Below are 15,091 nucleotides of genomic sequence, written 5' to 3'. Positions count from 1 at the left end.
TTCTCGTAATAAAGGCCTTGAAGCAGGCGCAGGGGACTAATCTGTGTGCATTCTGCGTTTGTGAGAACATTCGCATGATGACGTCCGAAAGGAGCAGATCTCAAAGACAGGAATGGGTACGCTTGTTAGAACACTATTCACAATTTTTACACCATTATCGATATCTAGTCACACAACTAATACACATGCATATTGATCTCCTTCTTAACAGTTCACAGAGGTGCGGGACAAGTTCCTAGAAATGGAGCGCGTAGAAGCACTTCAAGAGGAAATAGTGGGATTTTTGCTCGACCAGGTCATAAATCCAAAGGGAGAATACTATTACCTGCTACCGCCCCCATCGACTAGGTCATGAACCACTTCCAATTGTCATCATGCTCCGAAGGCACCAATTAGGCTAACGCCACTGGCTCCGAAGGCAGCATGCATATGTAGGAGAAATTGTATATAGCTATACATGTGTGTATGTGTCAATTAATACGGTGGTTTGTGAGACATTGATGATATATATATGATTGGTTCTACTTGAAATTCTATTTATATATATATATGCATAACGTGTACAATGTGTAGTATCGTAAAATACCAGCAAACGAAAAAGAATTAAAATGGAAAACACAAAATTAAATGAAAAAGAAATCATAAAACAAAAAAAACCCCAAACATTTTAGTACCGGTTGGTGTTACCAACCGGTACTAAAGGGCTCCCGACCCCGGAGCTGGCTCGTGCCACGTGGTTGCCCTTTAGCACCGGTTCATGCTGAACCGGTACTAAAGGGGGGGGGCTTTAGTGCCCACACTTTAGTGCCGGTTATGGAACCGGCACTAAAGGGCCTTACGAACCGGTGCTATTGCCTGGTTCTACACTAGTGCCCTTGAGGTTCGAACACTGGGGTGCACGCGGAGATTTCACCTCCTACCTACCTGCACTCCTCCGGCACGTGGTGATCTAAGCTATGGAAAGAACAACACGAGAGACACAGGGTTTATACTGGCTCGGGCCACCGTTGTGGTGTAATACCCTACTCCGGTGTGTGGTGTGGTGGATTGCCTCTTGGGCTGATGATGATGAACAATACAAGGAAGAACAGCCTCGCGAGGGTCTGTTCTTGGCTGGGGGGATGAACTGCTGGGAGGAGTTCAGTCACCCTTCTCTCTCTTTCTCTCTCTCTCTCTCGATTATCCTCTCTCACCTCTCGTGGGTGGCTGGTCCTATTTATAGAGGCCCTGGTCCTCTTCCCAAATATCGAGCGGGAAGGGAGCCAACAATGGCGGGCTAATTTGAAGGGGGACAACTAGTACCAGCTATCCTGACAAAAGTAGTCTTCGCCTGCACAAAGCTCTGGTGCTGACGCTGTCTTGGGCTCCACAATGACCTCTGTCTTGCAGTCCTCCTGGTCTTGGTCTTGTTGCAACGAAATGGCAACCTTTGCCTGATGCCTCGGTACTCCGCGGCTGTGCTCGCCCCCTTTGCACCAAAGGGGAAAGGAGGACACTACGCGGGCTGGCACCCGCCTGGCGCCCTTGGTCATCATGGCCTGTGTCACGGGCACCTCATGAGGTACCCTGCCTTGATCTCTCTGCCTCCTCGCGAGCCAGCCTGACGAGGCCGTGCCTGAGGAAGCTCCGTGTCGTCCGCCCCACGAGGCTTGGCCCCTCGCAAGGGTCTTGGGTCTGTGTTGATGAAGATGGGCTGTGCTGGGCCCCCCTTTGAGGCACGCCGCAGGCCGCAGGCAGGCAAGTCTGGGGACCCCCATTCCCAGAACGCCGACAGTAGCCCCCGGGCCCAAGGCGTGCCCGGGCTTGGCCGTGCAGGGAGGTGAAAGGGCAAGAGAGAAGCACCGCGGGCCCTAACAGCCTGCGGTCCCGGGCGCCGCGTGGCGGTTGATTGGACGTGGGCATCTCCACTTCCCCATGGCGCCTCGACAACTGCACGGATTGGACAAGTCCCTGCATGTGAAGCGGGTCATAATTACATGCAATCAGGGGGGCCGTCGGTTGGCCCTCACCAGCTATAAGTACGGATCGGCGCGCACCTTCCGGTTCATCCCCCCTTGCTCCTCCTTCTTCTTCATGGCCCCGTCGAGGAGGTTCTCGGCCGCAGAGAAGGGGAAGGCTCGCCAGGTTGAGCCTGCCTCTCCCCCGCCCAAGCGCGGCCGAGGGCGCCCTCGCAAACATCCAGTGGCCACCACGGCAGCTCCCGCGGCCGTGGAGACGATTTCCAGCACAGCGACAGGCAGATTGCTACGGCCGGGGGGCGTGCTCCGGCTGCGCGTCCCCCTAGCCCGCGCTTTCGCGCTGCTGAGGTGCTGCCGGAGTTCGTCGTGTGGTCGGCGGAGCCGACTAGCACCTGGCTTCCACTTCCTCGCTTCCTCCTCGGCGAGCTCCCGGACGGCGCCCCGGGCGGCCTCTGGCTTCAGGCCTACGGCTACTGCAGCCGGGCCTCATGGGCTTCACTGGAGGTCTCCGCAGCCAGGAGCCTGGCTCTGGCCCGCGGTTGGCAGACGTTTGCCCGCGCGCGTGGCCTGAGCCATCGGTGCACCCTGCACTTCAAGTTCGACGGCGATGCCACCCTCTACGTGAGGGTGTTTGGGGAAGATGGTCGCTGCGCAGGGTGCTGCCCCGAGGGTGACGACCGTGACCGGGAACCCAGCTCCAGCGATGATGGAGAGGGCAGCGCTTGCGTGGCTAGCGACGCTCAGGGTTCCCCAAGCTTCTCTGGTTCTTCTTCAGGCGACGACTCTTCTAGCGGTGGCCGCGGTCAGCCTCCATGCCGTCGTATCTGCTTGGGAGGTGGTAGCGTGTCCGCCCGCCGTCGCGCCCCGGTGAAGCGCGAGAGGGAGTCTGCCTGAGCCTCGGAGGCAGCTCGGGTCTTCCCTGCGGGCCGGTGTGAGGCGAGCTGCGCCTGATTTGTTCTTTCTTTTCCTTCTTCCTGCGTAAAAAGACAGTAGTGTGGAGCCCCGCGGGGGCATGTTTGGGTTATTGCTGTTAATCATCATTTTGCTTCCGTTATCGTTCCTTCCGGCTACGTGCCCACGCGTGGATAGTTCCCGGCCCCAGCCGTGGGGGGCGACCAACCTAGGCCCTATGTTTGTGTCGCGGTGCCCGTGGGGCACGGACTGAAGGGGTGCTCCTGTAATGGGCCTAGGTCATGAACCCTTTGAACGACTAGGATAGGAACACTCGCGAGGGCACTCGGCTGCCCCCCCCCCCGCGAGGCCTTGCATAAGAGAAATCGAGGCAGGAGAGTGAAAAGTTGAAGAACCACAAGCCAAAGATGGCAACAACTTCAATAAAACTTCGAATGAGAAGGAACAAGCCAACTGCGGAAAGCAAATGAAAAGGCGCGTCTGGCACCTAATGTAGTCTTCGACGTCTTCTCACCAGGGCAGAGCTAAGTGCTGCCACTGGGCGTGGGAGGGAGCCCCAGGGCCTGAGGTCAGCGCTCCTGAGACTCCGGGGCGTGTACAGCCCCAACTCATTATTACGTGAGAGTGTCACGGGCGGCGAGATTCATAGGTGTTGGCCTTCTTCACAGGCTCCGGGCCTTTTCCAAAATGCGACAGCTTCACAGGCATTCGCCTTCTTCACAGGCTCTGGGACTTTTCCAAAACGCGACAGCTTCACAGGCATTCGCCTTCTTCACAGGCTCTGGGCCTTTTCCAAAACGCGACAGCTTCACAGGCATTCGCCTTCTTCACAGGCTCTGGGCCTTTTCCAAAACGCGACAGCTTCACAGGAATTCGCCTTCTTCACAGGCTCTGGGCCTTTTAGGGGTAGAACCTCTGGAGGTGCTAGATGTTCCATGCGTTCTGGACCGGCACCCCCTCCCGAGTCTCCAAGCGCGCGGAGCCGGGCCTGGAAACATGAACAACTTTGAACGGGCCCTCCCACATGGGAGAGAGCTTGTGCAGCCCCTCCCTGGAGAGAACCCGCCTGAGCACAAGGTCTCCTACCTCAAGAGTTCTGGGGCGGATGTTGCGGCAGTGATATCGCCGCAGTGCTTGTTGGTACCTCGCCGCTTGCAGCGCGGCTTCTCGGCGATGTTCCTCCCCCAGCACGAGGTCCATCCCCCGCATGGCGTCCTGCTGCGCCTCGTCGAACGCCAGGACCCACGCGGAGCAACATCTAACCTCATGAGGGAGGACCGCTTCGGCTCCGTAGACCAGGAAGAACGGGGTCTCTCCAGTCGGCTTGGTCGCGGTTGTGCGGATGGACCACAATACAGACTGAAGCTCGTCGTACCAACCTCTGCCGCAGGCCTCCAGCTTCTTCTTGAACGTCCTGGTCTTGAGGGCCCTCAGGACCTCTGCGTTGGCTCGCTCGGCCTGGCCATTGCTTCGGGGGTGCGCCACCGAAGCGTAGCATATCTGCGTTCCAAGGTTAGCATAGTATGTTTTGAAGAGGTTACTGGTGAACTGCGAACCGTTGTCCGTGATGATGCGGTTCGGCACCCCGAACCGGCTCACGATGCCCTTGATGAACTTGACCGCGGAACCCGCGGGAATGGTGCGGACAGCCTCTACTTCAGCCCACTTGGTGAACTTGTCCACATCGACGTAGAGGTAGCAGTAGCCCCCTGGCGCCCGAGGAAACGGGCCCAAGATGTCCAGCCCCCAGACTGCGAATGGCCACGAAAGGGGTATAGTCTGCAGGCCTCCTGCTGGCTGATGGATCTGCTTAGCGTGGAACTGGCAGGCCTCACAAGCTTTCACTAATTCGATGGCGTCATTGAGCGCGGTGGGCCAATAAAACCCACTGCGGAACGCCTTGCCGACGAGAGTCCGTGATGATGAATGATGTCCACAGTCTCCACCGTGTATATCTTCCAGCAGTTCCTTCCCTTGCTCCCTGGAGATGCAGCGCAGGGATACATCGTTTGGTCGCTTCCGATAGAGCTCTCCATCCTTGATGCAGTATGTCGTGGCCTGGCATGCCACTCACTCCGCTTCCTCCTCCTTCTCCGGCAGGGTCCCTTGTGTTAAGTAACTCCAGAGCTCCATGATCCAGCATCCCTCCTGAGGTTCCATCGTCAGGAGCAGGCGTGCTCCTGAGGCCGGGCCACAGGCCGAAGCTCCACTGGCAGGTGGCTGGGGGAGCTCCTCCCGAGGCTGAGCCGTGTTTGACATTGACGGCAGGGCTGAGGGCTTGAAGAGCCGCTCCTCAAAAATGCCAGGCTCCTGAGGTAACCGCCTGAACGCCCGTTTGGCGATGTCGTCGGCCTCTTGATTGGTGCCACGTGGCACATGCTGCAACTCCAACCCCCAGAACTGCTTCTCCATCCTGCGGACCTCCGCAAGGTAGGCTTCCATGTGCTCATCTTTCGGCTCGTACACCTTGTTGGAGAAATTGACAAGGAGCTGCGAATTGCCATTGATGGTGAGGCGTTTCACTCCTAGGGCAGCTGCGGCCTTCAAGCCCGCTATTAAACCTTCATACTGTGCTATTTTGTTGGAGACCTTTTCACCTTGCTGGAAACAGAGCTGCACAGCGTAGTAGAGCTTGTCCTGAGTGGGCGATATAAGCACCGCCCCAGCCCCAGCGCCATGCTTGCAGAATGCCCCATCGAAGTACATGACCCAGCCTTCTGGCGCCTCACTTCTCGGGGAGAGGGACCGATCCTCGTCTGCCTTGAGGCCTGGTGCCTCCGTCCATTCCGCCACAAAATCCGCCAACGCTGCTCCCTTGATGACTCTGGTCGTGCTGAATTCGAGCTGAAATGCTTGCAGTTCTATGTTCCACTCAGCGACCCTTCCAGCTGAGTTAGGGCTCCTGAGCACTCTCTCCAGGGGGTATGACGAGACGACCTTGATGGGGTGACCCTAAAAGTAGTGCCGCAGCTTGCGCGAGGCCATCAGTAGTGCGAGGAGGAGTTTCTGAGGCATGGGGTACCGTGCCCTCACGTCCCGCAACACCGTGCTGACGAAATACACTGGGTGCTCAACGAGGTTGGGTGCGTCAGTGCTGGCGGCTCCCTTCGGAGACCATGGCGCCTCTTGAGGCGATGAGGCCTCCTGAGACTGGCCATCTGGGAGAGGGGCCTTTTCCGCCTTCGGTGCACTCCTCTGCGGCGGCTGATCCTCCTCAGCTGCGGTGGCGGTTTCTGTGGACCTTCCTTGTTCCTGTTCTGCCTTGTCCCGGGCTGCTGCCGCGGTTTTGATTCGACGCTCTTCTCTAACTGCCACTAGGGCTGCGCTGGCGGAGTAGGGAGTGGCGGCGAGGTAAAGCACCAGGGGCTCTTGAGGGCGCGGAGCCACCATGACCGGTGGGCTGGTCAGGTATCTCTTGAGATCCTGGAACGCCTTGTCGGCCTCTTCAGTCCACTCAAAGGGCCCCTTTTTCTTCATTAGCTGGAAGAAGGGCAGCGCTTGTTCCCCCAACTTGGAGATGAAGCGCCCTAGCGCGGTCACGCGCCCCGGGAGCTTCTGCATTTCTCTGAGGGTCTTTGGCGGGCTCATGTCTTCCACCGCCTTGACCTTTTCCGAGTTAGCCTTGATGCCTCGGTGGGACACGAGGAAACCCAAGAGCTTGCCCGAGGGGACTCCGAACACACACTTCTCTAGGTTGAGCCGTAGGTTCACTGCGTTGAGGCTCGCGAAGGTTTCCTCCAGGTCTTGTATCAAGGTCCTGGCCTCCCGAGACTTTACCACAATGTCATCGACGTAAGCTTCAATATTCTTCCCGAGCTGCAGGCCCAAGGTGATGTGCATCAGCCGCTGAAAGGTCGCCCCTGCGTTACGCAACCCGAATGGCATGCATGTGTAGCAGTACACCCCACACGGGGTTAGGAAGGCTGTCTTTTCGACGTATTCTACCGCCATCTTGATTTGGTGATACCCAGAGAAGGCATCCAAGAAGCATAGCAGGTCGCATTCTGCGGTGGAATCGACGATCTGGTCGATGCGGGGGAGCGGGAATGGATCTTGCGGGCATGCTTTGTTGAGGTTGGTGAAGTCGACACACATGCGCTCCTTCCCTCCCTTCTTTGGCACGACGACAGGGTTGGCCAACCAATCCGGGTATCAGACCTCGCGAATGACCCTAGCGGCTTCTAATTTGTGGGTCTCTTGGACGATGAAGGCCTGCTTTTCTGTGGACTGCCGCCTGGCCTTCTGCTTCACAGGGCGCACGTTGGGGCACACGTTGAGGTGATGCTCGATTACACTCCTAGGGATCCCTGCCAACTGGTCAGGCTCCCAAGCGAATACCTTCTTGTTTGCGCACAGGAACCCGACCAGGGCCTCCTCCTGCTCGGGTTCGAGGTTGGCGCCTATGGTGAAAGTGGCGTTGGTGGACCCGTCCTCATCGACGGGTATCTGCTTGGTTTCTGCCTTGTCTCGGGTGAACAACTGTTTCTTCTTGGCAGGTGCAGCCCCCTTGGGCTCGGGGGTCTCCAAGTCGGCGGGCTGTGCCGACGCCGCCGTCTTAAAGGTGAGCTTGAGCACCCGCAGCGCGTCTCCGGTGTCCCCGTGCACGGTGAGGACACCGCTGCTCCTGGGCATCTTCATGAGGTTGTACGCCAGGTGCGTCGCGGCCATGAACTAGGCCAGCGCTGGGTAGCCGAGGATGGCGTTGTTGGGAAGGCCGATGGGGGTGATGTCGAAGTTGACCAGCTCTGTGCGGAAGTTGTTGTAGGTGCCGAAGGTTACTGGGAGCTGGATCTGTCCCAAGGAGCTGGATGATCTGCCCCCAACGCCTGAGAAGGGTCGGCTGGGTTGCAGCCGTTCTAGGGGTACGCAGAGGAGGTTGAAGGCCTCAACCGAGAGCACACTGAGGCCCGCACCGCCATCAATGAGAGTTCTGGTGACGGCCACCTGGCAGATGGTGGGGGTGCACAGCATGGGGAGCGCACCCGAGCAGGCCGAATTGGAGGGGTGGTCCTCCAAGCTGAAGGTCAGGCCGGTCTCGGGCGCCGCCCAGTCCGGGAGAGCCCCCTGCCGCGTGGAAGCGGCGCTGACCTGGCGGATGAACGACTTGACGTGGTGATTTGTAGGCGGTGCCTGCGAGCCGCCCAGGAGGGCCGCGACGGCCGGGGGTGTTGGTTAGCACGATGGGCGGGGAAGAGGCTGCGGGGCTCTTCCCGAGAGGCCACGGAGGCTGCCAGCAGGTGGAGCAGCCATGTGCGCGGAGCGCCGGTGAGGGCCATGGGGAGCTAGTTGGCCACGACCCCATCGTCACCTCCGGCTTTAAGGAGGGCATCCTCGCTCGCCAGCAAGAAGGCCAGCGGGTCTGTCGTGCCGCCGTAGCGCGGCGACGTCGTTGGCTTGAACTTTTTCGGCCACCGTACCCGTTGCATGGCTGGGGCCAGGGATCGGAGCCCCTGGCCCCCGTGCTGGCGCCGGCGGCCGGAGCGGGCGACGCGCTACTCATCGCGAGGCAGGCCGTGGCGGTGGCGGAAGAGAAAACTTCGGCGCACCCCTACCTGGCGCGCCAAATGTCGGATTTCAGGTTCCGGCAGACCCTTGAGGTTCGAACACTGGGGTGCGCATGGAGATTTCACCTCCTACCTACCTGCACCCCTCCTCCACGTGGTGATCTAAGCTATGGAAAGAACAACACGAGAGACACAGGGTTTATACTGGTTCGGGCCACCGTTGTGGTGTAATACCCTACTCCAGTGTGTGGTGTGGTGGATTGCCTCTTGGGCTGATGATGATGAACAATACATGGAAGAACAGCCTCGCGAGGGTCTGTTCTTGGCTGGGGGGATGAACTGTTGGGAGGAGTTCAGTCACCCTTCTCTCTCTTTCTCTCTCTCTCTCTCGATTGTCCTCTCTCACCTCTCGTGGGTGGCTGGTCCTATTTATAGAGGCCCTGGTCCTCTTCCCAAATATCGAGCGGGAAGGGAGCCAACAATGGCGGGCTAATTTGAAGGGGGACAGCTAGTACTAGCTATCCTGACAAAAGTAGTCTTCGCCTGCACAAAGCTCTGGTGGTGACGCTGTCTTGGGCTCCACAATGACCTCCGTCTTGCAGTCCTCCTGGTCTTGGTCTTGTTGCACCGAAATGGCAACCTTTACCTGATGCCTCGGTACTCCGCGGCTATGCTTGCCCCCTTTGCACGAAAGGGGAAAGGAGGACACTGCGCGGGCTGGCACCCGCCTGGCGCCCTTGGTCATCATGGCTTGCGTCACGGGCACCTCATGAGGTACCCCGCCTTGATCTCTCCGCCTCCTCGCGAGCCAGCCTGACGAGGCCATGCCTGAGGAAGCTCCATGTTGTCCGCCCCGCGAGGCTTGGCCCCTCGCGAGGGTCTTGGTTCTGTGTTGATGAAGATGGGCCGTGCTGGGCCCCCCTTTGAGCCACGCCGCAGGCCGCATGCAGGCAAGTCTGGGGACCCCCGTTCCCAGAACGCCGACAAAGAGTATTTTAGTTTTAGTTTATTTTAGATTAGTTTTAGTTTTAGTTTAGAAGGAGGAGCAGGAGGAGAAAGGAAGAGGAGGGGGGAGAAGAAGAAAGAAGAAGAAGAAGAAGAAGAAGAAGAAGAAGAAGAAGAAGAAGAAGAAGAGGAGGAGGGAGGAAGAGGAGGAGAAGAAGAAGAAGAAAAGAAGAAGAAAAGAAGAAGAAGAAGAAGAAGAAGAAGAAGAAGAAGAAGAAGAAGAAGAAGAAGAAGAAGAAGAAGAAGAAGAAGAAGAAAGAGGAGAGGAGGAGGAGAAGAAGAAACTAAAAAAACTAAATAGACCCCCCACCCCGACCCCCGACCCTCGACACCCTGACACCACACCCCGACCCACAGCCCGAACCCGACCCCGACACCCCGACCCCGATACGATACCCCGACACGACACCTCGACACCCTGACACCACACCCCGACCCCGACCCTCGACACCCTGACACCACACCCCGACCCCGACCCTGACACCCTGACACCTCGACCCCGACACGATACCCCGGCACGACACCCCGACCCCGGCACCCAAACACCCTGACACCACACGCCGACCCCGACCCCGACCACGGACACCCCGACACCCAGACACCCCGACACCCTGAGACCCCGACAATCGACACCCCGACCCACATCACACCCCGATACCTAACAGCACACCCGACCCCGACCCCAGACACCCTGACACCACACCCCAATACCATGACAGCACACCCCGACCCCAATCCCGACACCCCGACACCCTGACACGCCGATCGACCCCGACACCCTGACACCACAACCACACCCCGACCCCGACCCCGACGGGGTCATATATTTCTGAATTATGAGTTAGGTTGTATATTTTTTAATTTTTTTATGCAAAACATCATATATATTTGTGTTGATCGGGTGTAATTTTACTATGTTCATGATGATGATACACTTAAATTATATACATATTATTATATTCATGTCAGGTATCTAAATTTTTTATGTTGTACTAATTTCATTTACTTTTTGTCATTGCAGGTGTTGACAGGATGGTGGGTAAGGGTCCAGAGCGCCTCGAGCCTCCTGCGAGTGCTACTGGGAGGGGTGGTTCCATTATTCCAGCCCAGCCCTTGTGGAGAGCGCTGCTAGATAGTATGCAGACAGCTGCGGCGGGTGCTTCTTCTACGGCTGGGAGAGGTTGGGGGAGGACGAAGAAGGCTGGTAGAGGTGGACGTGGCAGCGGGAGAGTTAGGAAGGCTACTGCCTTCCTCGCCGCCACCCTCAGCTGATTCACCCGACCACAGGACTGCTCCGTCTGACGTGGACCCATCTCGGACTCCGGTCACCGATCCTTCGCCCGAGCAAACTCGGGTCGTTGATCCTTCGCACCTGACTCGGGTCGCCTATCCTTTGCCCCACGTGGGTCTGGACCCAGAGTCTTCGTCCCAGAAGACTCCGGTCATGGGGTCTTCGTCCCAGAAGAATCCGATCCCAGAGGCTTCTTCCCACGATACTCCGGAGGCTAGTGGCCCTACTGATGGTAGCGAGGACACCTTTTCTGATGATAGCTACAGCAACGACGAGCTGGTTGAGAAGGGCAAGAAGGTCTACAAGCGTGGCTGTACAAAGCTCTCGCCCGTGCCGGTGACCCCCGACCAGAGGTGGTTGATTGCGCCTAAAGGTTTGAAGTAAGTGCATTTAATATTTTGAACCTTTTGCCTTCATGTTCCTTCAAATTAATATCTAATGCGTTGGCCTTGTCATACTGCAGGGGCTGGGTGCACCCCCGTGGTGTTCGTAGGCCCAACCAGGTCCTTGGTGTGATTTGTCGGCAACACTTCCCTGGGTGGGTCACGTTGCCCGGTGAGGGTCAGGTTCCACAGCTAGCACTGAGCTGGGAGCTGTACTTGGTTGCCCCGGCCCCGCCGGGGGAGATGGTCGGTGGTGTCTTGTGCGAGACGGTGGCCGACATGGTGTTCCGTCAGTTTGGGGTAATTTCTCCTTTACAGAATTAAAAGTAAACACTACCTAGTGATTATCTAGTGATTGTACTAATTAGTGTTGTATTGTTTGATTGCAGACCTTCTACAGGGTTTCAGAGGGAGAGCGGGAGGCCGCGTGTACGGTTGTCGAAACCGAGTGCAAGCGCTTTACTTCAGAACTTACGGCACGAGGCTCGGGTGCAGGCCGTTTGAGACTACTACGCCTCAAAGGGTAATAGGAGGGCCAAGACGAAGTGTCGCGGCAAGTTTCTGAGTAAGGAGAAGTACATGCAGGTAATTACCTATTCTTAAGGCCTTGAACTTTGTTTTCTTGATTTGATTCATAGGTGTAGCGCTGAAATTTCTCTTGACTAACTTAGGTGCCCCCGACATGGTGTGTGGATAAGATGGACTGTTGGGAGGCGTTGGTGGATGCGTGGTGCTCTCCCGAATGGTTAGTCGAACACCAGAGGGCCAAGGATAAGCGCGACCAAATGGAAGGTGTGCCACACCATCAAGGGAGCTCAAACCTGTTTGAGTACGGGGATAACTGGGTATGTGGTTTGCACATGATTCATGCAATTTCATTCTTCATGATAGCATTTATCCCTTCCGAAATGACTTAATATGCTTAGTTAGTTAAAAAATGGCATAACTACCTTGAATAGTTCATTTATTACATATTTAGCTCCAATGACATAATAACCTTAGATAGCTCTATAAAATGACTTTATATGCTTTAGTTAGTTAAAAATGGCATCACTACCTTCGATAGCTCAATAATGACCTAAACTAATCTTAGCTAGTTCATTCATGACATAATTAGCTATAAAATGACATAATAACCTTGGCATTTTTAGAAATTGTTTATTCAGCAGCTCAGTACCCATACATGGGAGTACTTGACCTGTGAAATTCATGTGTAGTCAAGTGACCACACAACCAAAACGTGGCTTCGCCACTGCACCACCTTGTGCTCCACGCTCTTGTACCTGTTGTTGCTCCAGGCCTGAAACAAACAAATAATGCACAAAACAAGCTATAATAGGAGAAAGATAGCTCTATAAAATGACTTAATATGCTAAGGTTACTAAAAAATGGCATAACTATCTTCGATAGCTCAATAACGACCTAAACTAATCTTAGCTAGTTCATTCATGACATAATTAGCTCTAAAATGACATAATAACCTTGGATAGCTCAATAATGACATAATTAGCATACTTTGGTCAAAAATGGCATAATAATCTTGGTTAGCTGAAAAATGACCTAAACTTAGCCTATTTTCCTTGAAAATGACATAACAACCTTTCTTAGCTCCAAAATGACCTATTTACATAGCAATATCATTCTTCATGCTAGCTTGATCCCTTAACTAATATTTTGTTCCTCTCTCTCAGGCACACCACCATAAGAAGCCTGTGCCAAGTCTGTTCGACCTCTATGGCATGACCCATATGGCCCCGTACAAGAAGGCGAAGCCATTCACGGAATCTGACCTAGATCATCCAAAGAGCTTCACCAACAAGTCCTCCCACCACAAGCTTGTGAAGTACAGAGACGAGGGGAAGGCGAGGAAAAGGGAGGACTTTAACCCGAGCCAGGATCCTTTTGATACAGAGCTGGTGATGATATCGGTGGCGGGAGGTCCCATGACTCTCAAGCCATTGGTGATAGATTGATACGTTGTCCTAAGACTCTCCCACAGATCAAGAAGCACCTGAGTAGCTCTGATCCTGAGATAACGCCTCGTGCACAGCCTGCGGAGCTCGCCATGGTGGTTAGTTATACGAACTCTCTCACCTGTCCTCCATTACATTGTGTGTCCGTCCGTCGATGATTACAATGCTAACGAGGTGTGGTGTGTTGCAGGCTATTGTTGAGAAACAGAGATTGAAGACGCAGGCGCTTTTGGAGGAGGCAAAAGGGAGGTGGCGGAGAGGGAGAGGGAGATGGAGGAGAGGACGGCTAAGCTATTGGAGGAGGAGAGGAACCGGAACGACAGCGCTAACCGGGCCCTATAAGAGCTCATCTTGGTACGTTTCTCGTGCATATTAGCCCAATCATGCATGTAATGTTCACATTACTATCTAATATGACTAACTCGTGAGAACCAAATGTGCAGACCATGTGCGAGAAAAATGGCCAGGCCCCTCCGCCGATGCCCCAGATTGCTCCGGCGACCACGGTGAGTTTGATTTGAATCGTCGTTTCTTACTACTATTCACATTTCAGTTTGCGAACTTGCTAACGAGACATTATTGGAAATGATCTTTGGTGCAGCATGGCTCCCCACAAGCATCGACCACTCCTTCTGCCAATGCCGGAACCCCGACCGGTCCTTCACCTTCGTCTGGCACTAGCGCAGCCCCGACCATTCCTACACCTCCATGATAACAATATTTTTCTTCTTATTTAGTGTGTGTAGTCCATTTTTGACATAATTTAGCCTATTTAGTCCACAAATGACATAATAAGATGAAGAAAATGAAGGAAGAGGAAGGAAAGAAGGAATAGGAAGAAAAGAAGAAGAAGAAGAGCTTCTTCTTCTTCTTCTCCAAAATGAAGTTAGCTCTAAGTTATATCAAAAATGGCATAATATGCTTAGTTAGGTCAAAAATAGCATAATTAGGTAGGTAAGCTCAAAAATGGCATTTTTCTTATTATTTAGCCTATTTAGTCCATTTATGACATAATTTAGCCTATTTAGTCCACAAATGACATAATAAGATGAAGGAAATCAAGGAAGAGGAAGAAAAGAAGGAATAGGAAGAAAAGAAGAAGAAGAAAAAGAAGAAGAAGAAGAAGAAGAATGTGAAAAATGGACTTGTTATATGGATTCATGGAACAATGTGGAACTTGTTATTCATTTTTTCGTTTGTATCGATGAAAAATGTGGAACTTGTTATATGGATTCATGGAACAATGTGTTGGATGTACATTGTGTTGTTACTGTAATATGTATGGATGGAACTTTGTTTCTTATTATGTATGTATGTTGATCATGGATGGAGCTATGTGCTGGATACATCATATGTCTGCTGTGCATGTGAAAAAAATATACATATGCATATCTGTCTGTGAATTCCTGTGAAATTAAATGGATTCAAATAAAAATAGGGGATATGTAGCCTCTTTGCCGTCTTCTAGCGGACGGCAAAGAGGACACGTGGCAGCTACCTGTTAAAACTGGGGACACTGGCTGCCTATTTGGTCACTTTGCCGTCTGCCAGCAGACGGCAAAGATTCAAATCACTTTGCAGCTGGCCATGTGGCAGCTTCCCAGTGCTGCCTAGCCGAGCTCTTTGCCGTCTGTCAGTGGACAGAAAAGAGCTTTGACTGTTTGCTGTTCGCTGGCAGACGGCGAAGAGCGCCATTAACTGCCTAACGGCTGCCACGCCACTGCACTGCCGTCTGCTGTCTATGCCGTCTGCTGGCCTCAGATGGCGGACGTCACAATCCTTTGCCATCCATTTCCAGGAAGCGGACGACAAAGAAGGCCTTTGCTGGCACGTGTTCAGCTGGACAGTTTGCCGTCCGCTGGCAGACGACAAACATGTTTGCCGTCCGGGATCTATGCCTTTGCCGTCTGCCATGGCAGACGGCAAAGAAGCAGATTCCAGTAGTGCTAGATGACAGTTCCTTACCTTCCCTCGTAGTATAGGGATAGATCTTGGTTCTAGTATCTTTCAAATTTCTCATAGTGATCAACATATATAAATCCCAAGTGACTCAGAGAATAGAGCT

The sequence above is a fragment of the Triticum aestivum genome, chromosome 7A (assembly GCF_018294505.1).
Source record: "Triticum aestivum cultivar Chinese Spring chromosome 7A, IWGSC CS RefSeq v2.1, whole genome shotgun sequence".
Classification (NCBI taxonomy): Eukaryota; Viridiplantae; Streptophyta; class Magnoliopsida; order Poales; family Poaceae; genus Triticum; species Triticum aestivum.
Note: the sequence above shows the minus strand (reverse complement) of the source record.